Here is a 12,939-nt window from a genome sequence, read left to right as displayed (position 1 = left end):
TGCGCCTTCTTCCCGAGGCCTCCCGGGCCTCTCCCGCCTCGGCTCCACTGCAGACACCAGGGCCGCCAAGGGAGCGGACTCGGAGCCGGCCCTGGGGCTGGCACATGGGGCCCGGCGCCCCCCGGCGTCTCCGAGCCGCGCTGCCCGGGTCGGGCCGGGCCGGGGGAGGGACAGCAGCAGGTGACGACGGCCCGGCCACCGGCTATAAATAGGGGCGCGCGTCAGCCGCGGGCGGGAGCGGCGGCGGCGGCGACGGGCAGGGGCCCGGGGGCCGGGGCCTGGAGGACAGGCGAGGCGGGTGCGGGGCCGGCGGTCGGGGAGGGCGGCGCCATGGGGTCGCGGAGGGCCCCTAGCCGGGGCTGGGGCGCGGACGGGCGGTCGGGGACGGGGGTCGACGGTGAGGACGACGGCCCCGTGTGGATCCCCAGCCCAGCCAGCCGGAGCTACCTGCTCAGCGTGCGGCCCGAGACCAGGTGAGTGGCACCAAGTGGCAGGGTGGCGTCGGGCCGGCAAGGCCCTGGGATTGGTCCCTCTGAGGGCCGCCTGGCCCCTGGAGGCCTGGGCTGGGCCTGCGCCCTCGAGCCCTCTCAGCCCCAAGGCCCAGGGCCTGGGGACATGGCCGGGCCTGGAATGGCCTTCATAGCCCCTTGTGACCCCTCCTGATCCACGCGCCTCAGGCCTCTGGCAATGCGAGGCTCAAGAGAGGACAAAGGCTCCACTTTGGAGTGATTTCATGGGGTCTGAAGGCTTTCCTTATCTCCCCCGCCCCCCTACCCTGCTACTCCCTGGCTTGGGATTCCACAGTTAGCGATAAGGAAAGCCAGAGTGGCTGAAATTCCTCCCTGGCAGGAAGGGAGGGGGAGAGCACTGGTGGGGACAGGGAGAGGGTGCTGGGGGGCTGCCCAGAGTAGGGGCTGCTTAGGTCAGGGTGGGGAGGTTCTCCAGGAAGAAATAAACCTTTGTAAATAAGGTTCCTCTACTGGGCCCAGGACTTGGGTCCTCCCCAGGACCTGAGTGGGGGCTGGTGAGATAAGGGATGGGATGAGGTACTGTCTGGAGATGTTGGGAATTAAGGACTTGCAGCTCTGAGGGAGCCAAGTGCCCTGTCCGGTTTGGGGAAGTGAAATGCCAAGGGAGGTGTGGAACTGATGAGCCCTTCACTGGTCTTCCAAGAGTTCAAGAGGTGTGGAAGCTTTGTTTTAGCAGCTAGGCCACCCACAGATATAAAGACACAAAGACAATAGACACGTATCCAGGCAATCACAGGCACACAGGCACATGTGGACACGCGCATTGCCATGGAGACAGACACTTCCTGCCCCCTGTGGGCAGCTCAGTTTCCCTCCACTTCTGGAGTCTATTTTCCAAAGGGAAATGTGTTGAGATAGTGGTTGTTGCATAGCCTGAGAACTTGACTTGTGTATTATGCAGAAAACAGCCATTCCTCCAAGAGGCTGTCCAGAGACCTCTTGTTCTCCATTCCTAAAACAGCATAAAAACAGGCATCAAGGACATTCAGGAAAAGTCCTGGGCACTTCCTCGTGAATTGGCTGAGTCCTATTGACCTTGGAGTTGGGAAAGTTCAAATGTAACCGGAACCGGTTTCTGCATAAAACTCGTCAAATGGTGTCACATGTCTGGGGCAGGTCTGAGGACTGATGTTAGTGACTGAGTCAGACTCAACAAGGCCCCTGGCTGCCAGGAAAGAATACCCCTTTTTCCTACTCCTGGCTGTACAGATAAACTGGAATGAAATTTGGACATTTATTCCAGTCCTTAGAGAAGCTGACTCCCTTGTGGGAGCCTCACATTTGTCACAGTGACTTGTCTGGGCTTTGCCTCCTGTGTTTGGTCTTTGTCAATACCAGTGGAACAAACAGAAGAGGCGGAACCAGGGTCCTTCTTGGAGACAGCAGCAATGAAGGAAGGGAGGAAAGAGTGCCTTGAAAACCAGGCAGAATGGGGAGGGCAGGGGATCTGGGCTTTTAGGAAAAGGGCTGGAGAGTGGACATAGTGCTGCTGCCTGGCTGAGCAGTTGTATGATAGATACATGTTAATTGTACACCTCATGAGCACAAAGCTTGTGCCAGCCTGAGAGCTAGAGGTAGGATAGAAGTGGCTGGCTTAAGTCCCTTTGGACTTAAATGGGAATGTTCTTAAAAGGAGTCTCTTTCATCAAGTATCTGGAGGGGGCAGGACGGGAGGAGTGGGAGAAAGCTTTGGACTTTGGGCTGTGTTTTGCCCCTGCAGAGTTTTTTACTGCTCCTGCCAGCTAGCCACAGACCCCCAGAGGTTCTGAGAGACAAGGACAGCCAGATTTATTAGGCCTCTGGAAAAGCCTCTGGCCAAAGTGGGGAGAATGTGACTGGGGCTGCAGTGGGGAGTGGAGGGGGTGAGACAGTTCCTGCTTCTCTAGCAAGGCCTGACATGTGTTGGAGGGAGCCGTCGTACTGTCTGCTGTCCCTCAGAACAGCCTCACTGCCTGTGGGGGTGGGGAGAGCTCCCTAGAGATAGGGAGAAAGACGGTCCCTCGAGAATTTTGCCAGCTATATTGGCTCCAGCCCAGCTGAGCCCTGACTATGCCAGCGTCCTGACTGAGAGGCAAGTTCTGTCCCCACTCACTCTTGGCTCCAACATCTTCTGGGTCTACCTTCACACAGATGTGTCATGGAGCTCTCCAGGCATCATCCTCATGGGCCCTTGTGAGAAGGGGCTGCCCCTGGGAGCTGACGGACAGCTAAGCTGATGGACACCAGAGGCCTTGGTGGATAGCCCAGAACCTATATCCCCGTGCACTTCTCTCTGTCCCACAGCTCTGAAAGGGTTTCCAGTCTATGTCAGTGCAAGAGTATTTCCAATGCCCACTGGGGTCAGAGGTCCCACATGCAGATAGTCCCACCAAACTGTAGGCCCAGCCCCTAGGTCACCTGGCATCTAGGACCTCACCCCCATAGAACAGTGAAATGTGGGTAGGCTAGAGAAGTTAAGGGGCCACAGTTGGGTAGAAGCAGTTATGATTAATTAGCTTTTACGGGACACTCAGAAAGAAGTTCCAGAAGCCCCTGCCCCCCTGGATTCTTGGAGGCCTTGGTCCAGGTGGGCTCAGAGAAGTCACAGAACCTATGATGTTACTACAGACAGCTTTGAAACAAGCTCTGCTATTCAGCATGGGTCAGCCAGGCTGTCTAGGGCTTTTAGGGAACCTGAGGTATCAGGCCAGGACTGTCCAAAGGCCTTTTATGTCCCAGAATAGATGAAAGCCAGGAGGGATGGAGGCCCCCAGCTTCCATGGTCAGTTCTGGTTTTCCATAGCCTACTTCACTCTTTTATGTATTTATTATTTTAGCGTGTTTTTTCTTTGAGACGGAGTCTTGCTCTGACACCCAGGCTGGAGTGCAGTGGTGTGATCTCTGCTCACTGCAACCTCCGCCTCCCAGGTTCAAGTGATCCTCCTGCCTCAACCTCCCTAGTAGTCTGGGATTACAGATGCCTGCCACTGTAACTGGCTAATTTTTGTATTTTTAGTACAGACGGGATTTCACCTTGTTGGCCAGGCTGGTCTTGAACTCCTGACCTCAGGTGATCTGCCTGCCTCGGCCTCCCAAAGTGCTGGGATTACAGGTGTGAGCCACCACGCCGGTTTAGTTTTTAATTATTTATTTTTTATAAAGATGGGGTCTTGCTATATCACCGAGGTTGATCTTGAACTCCTGGGCTTCAGCGATCCTCTTACCTCAGCCTCACAAAGTGTTGGGATTACAGGCATGAGCCACTGTGCTCAGTCCTAACTTCACTCCTTTGTGAGGAGATCTTTCCTTTCTAGGCCCTGAATTCCAACCCCACCCCCAACCTTTTTTTTTTTCTATTCTGCTTATGTATGAATTCCCATTTTGTGAGATGAAGGTGGCACGAAGAACTCTTTAAAGCTTTTATGTCCCAACATTTGATACCTCTCATTCGGCTCCCCCTCAGAGGCAGTAAATGGGGAGCTCCCCTGCCTGGGTGACAGCCCTGAGCCTAGCTGTGGCCCAGCCAGCAGGGCACAGGCAGGTATCCCACCTTCTGAAGACCAGGTGCCTCCATTAGCCCAGGGTTTCTCTTGACCTGACTAACAATGTAAGGGCGAGGCCTAAAGAGGGCAGGACGGTTGGTCCAGGAGCAGCAGAGCTGGGGGAGGGGTCCTCTGTCCCAGCTCACTTCTTGACCCACGTGCAGGTGGACCTTGTCATTTTCCTCTCTGAATTAGAAAGCTAACTCTCCCCCTCTCCTTCCCAGGGAAGAAGTCCAGACCCAAAGAAGAAGAAATCTCCCAATCCTAAAGGAGAGGGACAAATGAAATTTATGGTCAGGAAAGGATGGAGTTGGCCAGTGCCTTGGAACCATGGGAGGTTCTGCCCACGTGGCCTCCAGAGGATTTTTAAAGCTCTGAGCAGAGGCAGCTGCACTTTAGGACACTCCTTTCCATCTTTTCTGGAGCAGCAGCTCCCCTTCGGGGGCAGCACCCTTCCTGCTTGAAAAATGCCTTTCTCTCCTGTGCCCTCTCTCCCTCCCTGAGGTCCCCCACTCTACTTTCCTCCTCTTTTTTTTTTTCTTCCTCCCTCTCTCTCTCCCTTCTATAGAACAGCAGTTAAATACCCATTGTCTGTGCGGCACTGCACTAGGAGCCACAGAAGCTACAAGAACTAGGTTTGAAGGCTGGATGGGCAGGATTTAGTTGAGCAGTAGGAGGGAAGAAGGACTTTCCAAACAGGGAGGACAAAAGGGAAGGCTTGGGGGTCAGGAAGGACTGTTCATGCCGATAAGGGACAGGCCTGGCTGTGGTGGTGCTGGAGCATTGGGAAGTAGAGGGAATCTAGTTGTAGCGGGAGTGTGAGTAGATCAGGTAGGGCCCTACCCACCCAGTCAAGGAGTGGAGACTCAGTGTCCTCTACACTGGGGGACTGCAGCATTTTGTTAGAGAAATGGGTTATATGAGGGGTTAAGGAGAAGGGGTTGAGGTGGTCATCAAATGTGGAGCCATGAGGGTCTAGATTGTAGTGCAACAACAAGAGTAGAGAGAAAGGGAGAAAGAAGGGCCAAGAATTGTACGGACTGGATTTGGGGTTGGGGAAGAAGAAGTAGTCCAAGATGGCAGGTTTTGAGCTTAGGAGTTTGGGAGAATGCTGGAGGTATCTACCAACCCAGGAGCCCGGGGTTAGGGGTGAAGCCAGGTTTTAGGGAAAAGGATGGGTTCGGTGTTGTGGTTATAAAGAGATGGGATCCTCATAGAGCTTTCTTATGGTTGGAGACATAGACCGTGAGCACCAGTGAACAGGCTGGGCTGCTGGTAAGGAAGGGAGAGCTCTTCTCATGATAGGGGCAGCTGAAGGGAGTGTGGATGGGGTGACCTCTGACATCTCTCAAGGAGCTGGGATCCAGGTCCCCACTGGAGATTTTTGTATCAGGAAAGGAGGAGGGAGAGGGAACAGTTGGCTCATAGTAAGTGGGCTAGACTCCACTAAGGGGCGGTCCTGTGTGGGTCCTCATCCTAGTACCCTTCGCAGTGGCCTTTCCTAGCTGCCCCAGGCAGGAGGGATGATTGGGGCCTCAGGCAGAATGGGCCTTGTGTGGACCATGGAGCTGGGTGCCTCCCAGCTCCTGCTGAATTAACTGCTTTGTTTTTCTCTTTTTCACTCTCCCAGCTGGTTTGCCTTGTGTGGCCTCTTTAACCATACTTTAACATATTAATGGTGGGTGTCTCCAAGCCACCTGTCTCTCCTAGCCTCTCAGGGGATTTCCAGGAATGGGGCTCTTTTCTCCCGAAGGCCAAGAATTGAAGCAGGAGCTTGCCCCCAGGCTGGTGTGCTGTGGGGTGGGGAAACATGCCAGGCAGCTGTAAGCCTCCCTCTTGGGGGCAGTGACCCAAATGCCTGGGACACACCTTTCTCAAAGCACAGCCCCAAGGGGCCTCCTTCCTGCCTAACCATTTTCCTGGACTCTGCTGCATTTAATGAGCTCTTGGTTTCAGATACACTGGTGTCCGGTGGTCAGGCCACTTGCTAAATGGAGCAGGCCAACTAAGACAGCTGGTCCCTTTTAATAGAAAGGCTTCTGGGCCCCAGATGGTGGCCGATTAATAGTTTGCGACTGTTGATTTCGCCTACTTCCTTCTTGCTTTTTTGGCCTAATGATTCCATTTGCTGTTTTTGCTTAGCTTATCAAGCAACCGGTTGTCTCACCCCAGCTCTGGAAGGTAAATGCATATTGCACTACATTTCTCTGACTGCTTTTTCCTTGGGTCTGGGCATTGAGGGGCCACTGAGTGACTGCTCGTGCACTAATCAGGCTGCATGGGGTGAGGGGAGAGCTGGAGGGCGGGTGGGGAGAGTGCAAGAAGGTACTCTGGTGAACATGGCTCTCACAGGGGGCCAGAGTTGATGCTTGCATGGGCCATTTGAGATGGGCACAGGATCTCAGGAATAGAAATATGGGCAGGGGTCTCTGAGATGCCTGCAATGACATCTCTGTGTCCCTAGGAGACACCATGGGAACAGAACAGAGAGCCATGAGTCATGTCACATGACCCACCTCTTCCCCATCCTAGGTTTTTTATTTCTTAGAGACAGGGTCTTGCTCTGTCACTCCATGCCCAGGCTGGAGTGCAATGGCTCCCTGTAGCCTTGAACTCCTGGCCTCAAGGGATCCTCCTGCCTCAGCCTTCTGAGTAGCAGGGACTACAGGCATGCACCATGATGCCTGGCTAATTTTTAAAAATTTTCTTGTAGAGACAGGGTCTCACTGTGTTCCCTGGTCTTGAACTCCTGGCTCCAAGGGATCCTCCTGCTTCGGCTTCCTAAAGTGCTGGGATTACAGGCGTAAGCCACTGTGCCTGGCCCCAATTCTAGGTTTTCATGTTTTTTGTAACCACATACCTAGGTATGATACCTTATTTTCTATCTTCTTCTAACCATGGCAACTGCCTTTTAAAATTTTTTTCTGCAGTCATTTAAGTTCTCCTTTTACCTCCTCTTTCTCTGAATTTTCATTTCCTTTGGTTCCTCCCCATCCCTGAAGACTGTGAACTCTGTGAGATCAGAGAATACCATGTTAGTGTATTCCTGCATAGCTTATTCTCTGAATCTGCTGCAGAGTCAGGGCAAGGTCTGGGCAGGCTCATGGTCCAGGTTTGCTGGTTGAATGACTGTCTTCTTGCCTCCTGAACTGAGGACAGCTCTTTACCCTTGGCTGAACTGACTGTTACAATCAAAATGGGAACATTTCCTGGCTACTTCCCACCACTTGGGCCTCGTCCCAGACTCTGATAGATTTGGGGAGAGCTAGCTACAGTTTCTTCACACAGAAAAAGATTTCAGAATAGCTAACTGGTTTCCAAATAGCTAATGTTTACAGACATGATTAGCAACTACTATGTCCATGGTCTTTGATGGGGATGAACACTGAGGAGACTTTGTTCTGTGTGGCTCATGGGTGGAACTGAGGATATCACGACTAATTCCAAGTGGAGTGTGGTAAGCATTGAAAGGAGACGACCTGGGCAAACCAAACCTTACCTAAGGGCAAGGTTAGGTTCCACTGAACATCATGAAAGCCAATGATTCTGGTGTTCTTTAGAGACATACGATTAGTCTGTGATATCCTTGTGAAGTCATGGAGTTGGAAGGACTTGTCAGGGTTGGACAAGACCATTTCCAGATGTGTGGACTTCCTGGCTCTCCAGGGGATAGGGTGCAGCACACTCAGAGTCCATCCCACATTCAAGTGGTTTGGAGGACAGGGACAGAAAGCTTGTGGCAACGAGAAGCTGTGTGACATTCAGCAGAACATGACAGTATATACGGTGACTCTCCCTGTGCCTCCAAATGTACCCCAAACCCACTTCCCTGAAAGAGAAGGCTTTCATCTAGCCATACCTTTCAGCTGTTACTTATTTTCTAATGTAAACATTTTTTTATAACACAGCTTAGGACCTAATGTGGACAGTTTGAGAAGATATGTTCTTTTCCATTCAGAAAGAATAGTGGAATAAAATCACTACTTGTTTTTCTTTCTTTTTTTTTTTTTTTGAGGAGTCTCTCTCTGTCACCAGGCTGGAGTGCAGTGGCACGATTTCGGTTCACTGCAACCTCTGCCTCCCAGGTTCAAACGATTCTCCTGCCTGCCTCCCAAGTAGCTGAGACTACAGGTGTGTGTCACCACGCCCGGCTAATTTTTGTATTTTTAGTAGAGACGGGGTTTCACCATGTTGGCCAGGCTGGTCTCGATCTCTTGACCTCGTGATCCGCCAGCCTCAGCCTCCCAAAGTGCTGGGATTACAGGCATGACCCACCGCGCCTGGCCTGTTTTTCAATATCTAGCATGAGCATTTGTCTCTGCAAATTTTCTTAAAGCATAGTTTCCCTGTTGTCTCACTTATCCAGTAGCTGAAATGATTTCCTTAGACTTGTCCAAGGGGCTTCATACCTAGGAGCTTAAGCTGAATATTGGATCCAGGCTCAAGGTCATGGATGAGATAGGATTCAAATTATGCAGGGAGGACATAATTAGGGATGGTTTGAATTAATTACAGAATCATGGAAGCAGGATTATGTTTAGCCTGGTGGTTTCTGGAAAGTGTTGATTGAGATTTGATATTTCCCCAAATCAGAAATTGCTGTTAGTATGATAGCAGCAAGAAATGTTTTCAGATATTAACACTTCCGGAGTGTTCAGGGAGTTGATAGCCTAGGCCTTGAGGACACTCTATTTCTGAGTGGCTTAAGAAGAAAAGGAAAAGAAGCTTATTGCACAGATGAGTTGTAGCCGAGGGAAGGTTGTAGGGAGTGTTACAGAACATGTCTAACTGCAGACCCGGCTCAAATGTTCAGGTATGTGAGATTGGGATCCCCTTTATGGGTGATCTTTGTAGGGGAGGGCCCTTGTCAACTCCATGAATGCCCAGGTATCTACATTCCTGTGGTAAAACGATAGCGGGAACCCCATCAGTCCAGAAGCCTTACTTGATTCCAGATATTCTCTGGGGTACAACCCTTCTCCTCAAACTCAAGTCTAGAATAATATTCACAGAAAAGATACAACGAAAGTGGAATCTCTCCCCACAAAGTGTGTAGGGTTCTAGATCCCGTTTGCTTCTGTTTCCACAGACTCTCTTGGCCCCTGGCAGAGAGGCCATGGACAGACAAACATTGCCCTTGGGTGACCATCCCTTCCCCTGAGGCACAGGGAAAGGCACCTTTGAATGATGTGTCTTTCTCACTACAGTTTCTCCTGCTTCTCTTCCCTTTGCCCCCTCACAGTCCTCTCTGCTGCTCACAATGGGATGTGTGCCTGGGGAGGGAGGGCCGGGCACGGCTTGTGCACCACAAAACCTGCCTATGTGGTGGCGCTTCACACCTAGGAATGCACTGTGTCTCTGCTGGCCCTTGAAAGGGTTTGGCATGGTGGTTTGCTTCCTGGGCCCAGGAAGGAGAAGACTGTAAGCCCTGAGCATTGTTGGTGAGTTTGTACTGGACTCAGTGCTTACTGATGGCCCTGAAATCTGGGAGATGGACTGGAGAAGGGAACTAAAAGTGCTGGCTTTTGCAGGGGTGGATCTGTTTGTGGTTTGGCACTCCTGCTGGTTGGTCCTGGAGCAGCCAACCATGTTTCACTTCAGCATGTGGTATCCAGGGATGGAGCAGGGGAGCCACAGCTGGCTTTCCAAGGCTGCTTCCCAGCCCCGTGTGGGCTGGGTCTCTCCTTTCTGATACCCTTATGAATTAGAGTCCCCCTTTGGGTCTAGACCCTTAGCATTGGCCAGCTTATTCTTTGTCCATTGTGGGTCTGCACTCACAAATGTAGGAGCTTTTCTTCTGAGCCCAAGCTCTAGGAGAGGCTCCTGTGCTCTTAGGACCTTGAATCACTGAGGGTTGGCTGGCCTTCCCCTCTTGGCATGAATGGAGGCTCTGCTATGCTGGGGGCTCCATCTCTGAGGCTTGACCTACTTATCTGTGTGTCTCCCTCATGCACCAGTGTCCCTGGAGATGAAAGGTGCAGGGTGAAGTAAGGCCCCTCAAACAATGATGGGATGGGACACCTGGGCTTGTAGCCTGGCATGCTCAGGAGCCTGGCCCATGGTCAGTAGCTTGCCTATTGTAATGGGTCTGGGTCAGGATTCCATTCAACCCCTTGATACCTGGCCCCAGCCTGGCCAAGAGGCACAAGCTGCCTTGAAGAAAGACTTGCCTGGGTGCTGGAGCTCTGGCCACAGGAAGAGGGGCAGGCATGGTAAGACGGAAGCTGCCTTGGACAGGCCAGGCTGTGCTGTTTGTTGTGGGGAAGGCCAGCTCTGAATAGCTCTTTGCCTCTCCTAGGAGCACCTTCTGCTCCATCATTGCTCAGCTCACAGAGGAGACCCAGCCGCTATTTGAGACCACGCTCAAGTCCCGGTCTGTGTCCGAGGACAGCGACGTCAGGTTCACCTGCATCGTCACAGGTAAGGAGGCTGTCTGTATGCTCCATGCCAGGGCCTCTGCACAGAGCAGGGTCCAAGGAGGCTGTGAGGACAGGAATGGTGGGGTGGCGGGCTGTGTGTACAAAACTATGTGAGGTGACGTTTACTTTCTGAGCTTTCTCTCCAGTTTAACATCCCTGTGTGGGCTGGTGCCCTTTGCTTCCCCCATTCTGGAGCCACATATATACCCTACTCTTCTTCCGAACCTGTCCTCAGTGAAGGTTCCTGACCCTCAGGCATACATCCATGACTAATGGCCTTATTTGTTGCAAGAAAAGAAGTACTCCAATGGAAAGAGATCTTTGAGGCCATCTCCCTGAGTATCCCCATGTTATAGTTGAGTAATTTGAAGGTTGGGAGTCTCAAGCCTGAGAGGAGAATTGCATGTGGTGATTCTGACTACAGACCCTGGAGGCAGACTGCCTGGCTTGGAGTCCTGGCTCATCCCCTTTCCAATGATGTTACTGAGCACGTTATATAACCTCTCAGCTGCCTCATCTGTAAAGTGGGGATAATGATAGGATGCACTTCATAGGGTTATTTGAGATTGAATGAGTTAATACATGCAAAGTGTTTGGAGTAGTACCTGATGTACAGTAAGTACCATATAAGAGTTAGAAACTGACTACTGTTATTTGCATTTCACTGAGCTTTGTGGTGGAATTTGAAGCAACCATTTGGCAGAATAGGAAGCAGAGTGATACTCCTTGGAAAGGGAAGATAGTGGGTGGGAGTGCTGGGAGGGTGGTTCCAGACATTGCCTCTCCCCCAGGCCACCCAGTAGAGACTCCAACCTGACCAGCCTCAGGGCCCGCAGGGCCCACGAATGGGTACCCACCCCTCCCAGCTGTGCAGCTATCAGATCCCAGGCCCAGGCTCCCTCTGGAGAGCCTGTTGTTTCTGTAAGTCAAGGTCATTCGTGGTTTCCAGCTGTGAATTCTGGGGGACTTGATTACCCCAGTCAGTAAACAGCTTCTCACTTGGGCAGTTCTCACCCTTACTCAACCCTCTGAGCTGCAGACTGAGAACACTGCTCCGAGGGACATAGGTATGCATCCCATACCTTTGTATGGGTATGGTGAATTTCACAACTTGTCTGTTTCCATTGTCATTGCATTCTTACAAATGCCTATGAAGTAAGTGCTATTTTTAGTCAAATTTTACCAAGGAGGCAGCTGGAAGAGGCTGATGCGTTGCCAAAGTCCACAGCACTAGTGAGGGAGACACTGCTTTTGCTCTCCGGCATCTCATGCTGCTTCCCGTCTGTGTCTCCTGTGTTACTGTGGCACTTACAGTTTGCTAGAAAAACCCGGTTCTTTCACAGCTTCGTGCTTTTGCACATCTCATTTTCTCTATTTAGAAAGTCCTTAATCCTTCTTTTTAAAGAAAATTAAATTTTACTTTGTCAAATAAATATATGCACATAATTAAGACTTCAAATTATACTAAAAGGCATATTTCAAAATACAGCAGTTCACCCCTCTCAATTTGTCTTCCCAGAAGCAACTGTTTTCAGCTTTTAGTCGTTTCTTCTGGCATGTATACATTTCCATCATGCTGAGTACTACGTGAAATTCTTCAGTTTTAGATGTTCTCTATTGTCTTCCTGTTATGGTAGATAAGGAATTAGCTCTATTATACCATCATTTTCTCTGTTTCCCTAAACTTATCTTCTTCATATAATTATGTTGACAGCAGTTGTGGAATTTTGGTTCTTGTCTTCTTAGTTTAAAAAACTTTAAACAAAAGACACACAGCAAAGGAGATAGAACAATTTATTGCAAAGGAAAAAGAATACTGTAAAAAGTTAGGTGCAGAATAGACAGGACACCCTGAGAGAGAGAAGATTCAGCACGGGCTTCTTGTGAGGATGAGACAGCAAAGACTTGTACCTAGGGCGACTCCCTTTCAGTAAGTCTTACATGATTATTCATGAGGAGGTAGGAAGAGGTGTTGCTTGGAAGCATGTTCTGGGTGGTCCTCTGGGTGCACATGCGCAGTAGCTGTACATGCCTGTTTATACATCATAAGTATCTGGGACCACAGGCGCATGCCAACACACCCATGCTAATGAGACATGCATCTTAAATCTCCACCCAGGGGTGTGTTTTTTACTATTCCAATGAGCAAAGGGTGAGTTTGAGGACAGGTAAAATCAAAATGCTCCTGCTCTCTACATGGGAATTCCCTCCTGGAGATAGCTTTGCTTGAATGAACTTTACAATGCTCATGCTGGGCCTTATTGTGTTGACTGTATGGTCCCGATGGTTGCTGTGTCCTGAGGACATGGTTACTGCCTTGACTCTTGTTAATGATAGTTTTCTAAAACTATCCTGCTTCAGTTATATCATAATTTTTGCTTAAATCAACATTTACTGTTTACCTTACTATGCCTATGTAATATTATTCATAACTGAACATCGTAGCATACTATGCTTATATTTTTTTCT

The 12,939-nt window shown here is 50.6% G+C and overlaps 1 protein-coding gene across 1 annotated transcript in view; it reads left to right on the top strand.

Moving 5' to 3' along the window:
• Positions 1–378: 378 nt before the first annotated feature.
• ALPK3 (alpha kinase 3) overlaps positions 379–12,939 on the top strand; it is a 60,872-nt gene continuing 48,311 nt past the window's right edge. The window contains exons 1-2 of the mRNA XM_030814948.1: positions 379–473; positions 10,350–10,471. The gene's annotated coding sequence lies outside the window, so the exon portion shown is untranslated. The remainder of the gene's footprint in view (positions 474–10,349; positions 10,472–12,939) is intronic.

This window comes from Nomascus leucogenys, chromosome 6 (genome assembly GCF_006542625.1).
Source record: "Nomascus leucogenys isolate Asia chromosome 6, Asia_NLE_v1, whole genome shotgun sequence".
In the NCBI taxonomy this organism is placed as follows: domain Eukaryota; kingdom Metazoa; phylum Chordata; class Mammalia; order Primates; family Hylobatidae; genus Nomascus; species Nomascus leucogenys.
The sequence above is the reverse complement of the archived record's forward strand: the minus strand, read 5'-3'. Positions and strand labels throughout refer to the sequence as shown.